At 43.4% G+C, this 6,655-nt stretch overlaps 1 pseudogene; it reads left to right on the top strand.

Annotated features, from left to right (window-relative positions):
* The first annotated feature begins 1,250 nt into the window (after nucleotides 1-1,250).
* On the top strand, nucleotides 1,251-6,358 carry LOC142775498 (uncharacterized; annotated as a pseudogene).
* Nucleotides 6,359-6,655: the final 297 nt, after the last annotated feature.

Below are 6,655 nucleotides of genomic sequence, written 5' to 3'. Positions count from 1 at the left end.
CTGGTCAATAAGGTTAACTGACTGGATTCCCAGAGAAGGGAAGCGGGTTAGGGGGAGGCAGAAGGTTAGGTGGGCAGATGAGATTAAGAAGTTTGCGGGTATAAATTTGCAGCAGCAAGCACAGGACCGGGTTAACTGGCGGAACATGGGAGAGGCCTTTGTCCTGCAGTGGACGAAGTCAGGCTGATGATGATGATGCTTTAGCAAAGAGCAACTTGTTATCCGACGAGAGGTGATCATTAACTAAGACCGCATCCGGGCCCTCCCCAGCAAACCTTTCTATAACAAAATTTTCTTTATAACGAAGTATTTCGCTTCTCACAATGTGAAGTCTGTAAATCACCATGTATTCTAATCTCAGTGCAATAAAACGTGTTATGCATATACTACAACGTAATCAAGTTGCAGTGCTGCCTCTGGCAAATGGCGACGGTGATAATATGAAAACTCTGCTGCTGCCACTGTTCTTAATTTTGAGTCACTTTTACCAGTGTAACCATAGCACTCGTGTTTGCATTTCTTTTGTTTTCAGACGTGACTATTTGCTTTACTTTTCGCTAGTGCAGCATAAAGCGGCGGTTATACTTTCTCAGGTTCAAGATTACTAAACTTTTTGTACGGCCTAATATTCTTTGAAGAAATATGAACCAGTCAATGAGGCAGTGCAACAAGATGGCAGAGGTAAACAAAGATTACAGTGTCTCCGATTGTCGAGGCAGTGCAAGCCATTACCTGCACAAAGCTTTCAGAAGGGGATGAGGGAGGGTCTGTACATCGGATCAAGAGAAAAGAAGGTGTCTTTGGTTTTCAACTCGTAATAGGCGAATGCATAATGGACCATGTGTTTTTTTCGTTTGAGTCAAAATGCTAGAGAGCGAGAGAAATATATACATATATATATATATATTTATATATATATTTACATATATATATGGAGCCAAGTGTTTGCATGAATTTTCAAGTATTCAGAATCTTCTGTCGCAGAAGAGCTTGTAGATTGTAGCAATTTCTCTGTTCAGTGCCTGTTTTCTTATCAAACTATTACCGGTTACGCTCAAAGAGCGTGCCACATCATTTCGCAGCCGTTCATACCACAACAAATGCTAGTCGACTGAACCATTGTGATTTCAGCATAACGAATATTCAACGCGGTTAGTTCAGATTCCAACTACAAGCGAGCACTACTTGTGTCGTTTTGTTGCCTGACGCCGGCCTCAAGCGAAACCCTGTCAAGAGCAGCCCTGCCAATAATGGCAGGGCTGAATGGCTTCTACCCGACTATGGCTCAATATGGAGGACTGGACGAGAGGGACTTTTTTCCACCTTATAAGGCCATGTCCGACGACACGTGCCATATCGTCGACCACCTTTCGGCATTGAACAAGGTCCTCTTCTAGGCCGAACTGGAACTGCGGGAACTGCCGACGCTTAGCGGGCATGCATCACTGGTGAGCTTTGCAGAAGAGGGCCTGTGCAAAGCGCACGATATTGGAGATGACGTTCAAACAAGCGGTCGCCGTCGTTCATCAGCTGCTCGAAACTGGCTAAAAAATGAGTTGGCTAAAAAGGATGTGCCTTCTAAGGAATGAAAAAAAGTGAGAATGTATTTTCGCAAAGTTAACAAAAACTGTATTTTACCTACAACATCCCGCGACTGTTTGAGTTTCATAACAAATGAAGCAAAGAATTTTTTGCAACGCCGCGCCACTGCGGTGGTCTAGTGGCCAAGGTACTCGGCTGCGGACCCACAGGTCGTGGGATCAAATCTCGGCTGTGGCGGCTGCATTTCCGATAGAGGCGGAAATGTTGTAGAACCGCGTACTCAGATTTGGGTGCACGTTAAAGAACCCCAGGTGTTCAAAATTTGCGGAGCCTTCCACTACGGCGTCTCTCATAATGACATGGTGGTTTTGGGACGTTAAACTCCACAAATCAGACAATTTTGCAACGCTAATGACAAAATTATCGGCTAAGCACGATCTGTTTTTTGCCATGGTAGCAGGCAGGCGCTTTCGTTATGTAACTTCCACAGCATGTTAACTTCCGCCAGGGTGGAGTGTTCTGGTGGAGAGTTTGTCGGCCACTCTGTATCCGTCAATGGAATTCACCAGGAGGCACCACGAGGGATCACTGGTTTGAATCCGAGAACAGGGGTGTCACGGCATTTTTTTCTTATGATATATATATATATATATATATATATATATATATATATATATATATACACGCGCAGGGCATGATAGTGAAGGCATAAATTTGTCGAGAGTGTTTTCAATAAAGTGTACTCTGATAGCCAAGTAGTTCCTACGCTTGCGTTTCTTTGACCGTGAGTACTCGGGTTCGAGATCCTTTTCACTACAATAATTTAGGACGATAGTCTCTCTGGAATACTTCAACGCAAAACTTTTGTGTGTCTGCCCCTCTGTCTAATGATTCACCCACCCGGAGAAAGTTTAAGCTCGTACTGAACGCCCACCTATCTAAATTTGGTATCTGTTTTTGTACTGGTGAAGTATCACTGAAACAGCAAATATTACGCATACTTGAGGCCCAGCATCAATACGTCAGTACTAGGTAGTTTGTGTCTTTTTAATTGAAATGCATAGATACGCGATTATAAAGACGTCACTCTTAATTACGCTTCGCTGACCACTAATGCTATCAACAATATAGCAGTTGTTCCCTATACGCTTCGCTGAAACACTTCTCTCCCTTAAATATATATATATAATAATATAGTTAAATTTTGATGCAGTAAACTTGATCTTTTTATTTTATCAAAATATAAATTACAAGTCATACATTGCATGTGTTGATGATAAATACAGAAGGAAGACTTAAAGTTGCAAAGCTGTGAGTGAGACCTCTTAAAAAATCACTCATAAAAGTTACAACGCAATAGTAAATAGTGGTTGGGATACAAATATTAGAGCGCATAAATGTTCAAATAAGTACAATATAGCGAGAAAAGAGTACGAAATTCGCAGATAAGCACAAAAAACTAATAGGAAATGGAATAACATTCACTCATTGTAAAAGCAAGCATTATGACGCTAAGGAAGATAAATTGAGATATATAACATACAAATAAGCACGATGCATACAAAAATGCAGATAAGCTTAAAGGAACAAAAAGTCTAATAAAATACTTTGTAGATTATAAGCATTATGAATTTAGTAAAATCGAATGCAATCTGTTTTGAAACATTACAGGAGATCCACCTTTTATCTCCAAAGGTAAAGTTTTCAACAAGAATACAGACAAATAATTTATGGTATATTTGCATAATTGGTCCTGGGCTTGGGGAAAAGAAGTAGTTAGCCTTTGCAAAACGAGTATATCACACCTGAGGAGATTTATTTGAGTGTAGTAAAGGAATGGGAAGTTTTTCCTTGGCATATTTGTAGATACGAATGCCGAGAAAATACTTGGCCAGCTTCTGAACTGATAAAATGTTATGTGAACAAGCAAAGATGATGCATTGCACATTAAGCCACTGAACGTTATTAATCTCAATGCTTGGTTTTGAAGATGTTTGATGGGTGATAAATGAGTGGCATACGAGCTTGCTCATGTTGAAATCCAAAAGATTATATCGCTGGAAAGGAAGCGTCATACAGTGACAACAATATTTCAAAACAAAAAAGGGGAAATTTAAGCAAGATTTGAATGACATATGCGGCTTTCCGCGTAAGATGTAGCACATGGGAATTAAATTTTAAATGCTCGTCAAGTTTGACCCCGAGAGACATTGTACTAAAAGTAGAGCGGATTTGGTAGTCGCTTACGTAGACAGAGAGGTTTCTAGGTATAATTTGATTTGGTGACAAAAATGCCACAAATTTTGACTTCTTAGGATTTATTTTTAGTTTATTACTATTGAACCATCCTAAGATGTTTTTCAGGTCAGTGTTTAATTTCAAAAGGATTTAGTCTACCTCTTCATGTGCCGTTAATACAGTGGTGTCGTCCGCATAGAGAATGCAGGACGAATGAGCGAGGCAATGAGGAAGATCATTAATGTAAATTAACAATAAAAGTGGGCCCAAAATCGAACCCTGCAGAACATCAATGTTGATGAATTTAGGGCTGAATAAGGTACCGGAGATATATACAAAATGTTTACGATCACGCAGATAGCTACAACTCAATTCTAGTGGGATGCCAGATACTCCAATAGACTGTTATTTATGGAATAAAATGACGTGGGAAATAGCGTCAAGTGCTTTTAAAGGTCATGAAAGACATCACCAACACAACAGTTGTCAATAGCAGATTTAATTTGATCGGTTAGAGATATCATGGCAAGTTCAGTTGACTAACCAGGAATAAAACCAAACTGTTTATTAGAAAGAATGTGAAACTTGTCTTAATAACTTCATAAAAGCTTTTCAATGACTTTACTTAAAATCGAGATAATTGATATGGGTTGGTAATTCGAGAATAAACGCTTGTCGCCTATTATAAAGACGGGAATAGTTTCTGCTTTTTCAGGGCTGTTGGAAAAACCACAGTCTGAAATAAAAGATTTATATTGTCATATTATATATCACAGATCAAATGAGCTATCAGTTTTATGTCAGCAGCAGAAAACTTATCGCGACCAGCGCTTGTATTCCAATACCATTGGTAACGCTGAACACTTCTTCAGGTGACATTGGATGATAAAGAAAAAATGAATGTAGTAATCGTGAGGAAGTATCTTCGAGGAATGCTTTCTACTGAGGAATATCAATGCCGAATGAGTCATTGAAAGAATTCATAATATTAGATGAGTTTTCGAACACACAATTTTACGTGTGAATTAAGGTTATGTCTGAATGTACCATGGTCCTGCCAAGCACATATTTTACAGCTTTTCACTGTTTTTAACGTCATTTCTGACTCGCTTTATTTTATCTTCGTAGTATTTTACTTTAGTGGAGTTAAGTAACATAGCTAATGTGCTTGAGTATTTTTTATGAAGCTTTTGAAGATTGACAATGAAAGGGGACATTTCGTTTTTTTGAATAAATTAAGCTTTTTCCGCAGACTTCCTATTAGGTGATATGTCAACCACGAAATAATTGAGACAAGGTACTTTTTTCAGGTCACATACAATAGACCTTCCGCAGCAAACTACTCTTACGGCAGCACGTCGCCACTGATACCACACGGAGGCCTGCTGCACAACAACTCGCTGACCGGCGACCACGACCGAGACCTGACACCGTCAAGAATATCGCACTGCAGCGACTACTCGACCAGCTCGAGCAGCGGTGGTTGCGGAGTGCCCGCCGACAGCAGTAGCGAGAGATCCGAAGGCAAGTTCGCCAAGACACCTGGAGGGTCGCGGAAGTGCTAGCCGCGGAAGATCTCCAAGACAGGCAACATCACACCACAGCCGGGCGAATTCGGAAGCACCAACGGCACCTCCCCGTGGAAGATGGCACCGCCAGAACAACCCGACACGTCGGGAGGACGTTCACACGACGTCATCGACAGCAGCGCCGCGTCGGCCGACGAGAGCTACGCATCGTCCGCTTCGCCCTCCACCTCTCCCGCCAAGACGAACGGAACGGCATCCTCTCCGAGACAATCGATATCTGGTGTAGGGTCCAGGCAGACTCCTCCGCAACCATCTGCCAAGTCTATGATTTCCCTACCTCGCCGCACCCTACCAGGCCACGAGCTCGGAGAATCTGACCACAAACGGAACGACGTCGTTAATTCCTCAACATCATCAGCAGCAACAGATGGGCAAGCAGCAGGCGATGACCAACGGCCGAGTCCGACAGTCGTCTACTCCGCCTAACCCCAACGCAAGGCGTCGTTCAGGACGCCGGACTGGCCACTCTACCCCGATCGAGGTCTCACAGCAGTGAAGGGAGCATGACTTCCAACAAGGCGTTCCTCACGCGAAGCGTCCCGGGTCGCTGCTCGTGGAGGAGTCCGTCCCCAGTCCGGACCCCGCCGCGGTCTAACTCTGACGGCAACAATACGTGGGCCTTCGGGCAGCGCGGTTCTTCCAGAAGGGCCTTGACGCCGGACCTCTTCACCGAACCCGGCTCCAAGAGAAGCGCGGTCCACTCGAGCCCGACCAAATCTCAGCAGCCCAACGTGATATCGCCCCTACTGCAGGAGCTGCTGCGCGAAACAGACCTTGATTCTGACGACAAGATCCTGAAGAAGATGGAGTTCATCGTCAATAACTACCGTTCGCGACTTGACAAGGGTGATTGCGGTGATGCCAATGGCACCTCCACCCTCCCTAAAGCCTACCTTACAGCACCCACGTCACCCGAGAGCTTCTGCAGCCCTCCATGTCGGAGGCGGTGCTCGAAGATATCCAAGGCTACTTACTATGACAGGAACTAATTCATACTGTCTCTTTGAGGACTCTTGTGCCGAGTACTGGCATCTGTCTCGGGGTGTACCGAAAGATCATCGGTGCCATAACAGATTTGGGTCAGTTCAAATAAAAAAAATGTGTGGATTGCTCAAAGGACTGGCCCTCCCCGACAGGCTAGAATGCCACGGTCGAGGATTGATTTCCTCCTGAAAGAGGATAAGTTGTTAGATGATGCACCTGGCCGATGCTTTATGGTCTGTTACGAAGGGAGTGACGACACGATTTTGCAGGCATTCAGCTATGGTTCTTGTGTTGTCGTGTGT

Source organism: Rhipicephalus microplus, chromosome X (genome assembly GCF_043290135.1).
Source record: "Rhipicephalus microplus isolate Deutch F79 chromosome X, USDA_Rmic, whole genome shotgun sequence".
In the NCBI taxonomy this organism is placed as follows: domain Eukaryota; kingdom Metazoa; phylum Arthropoda; class Arachnida; order Ixodida; family Ixodidae; genus Rhipicephalus; species Rhipicephalus microplus.
Note: the sequence above shows the minus strand (reverse complement) of the source record. Positions and strands in the feature narration are given on the sequence as shown.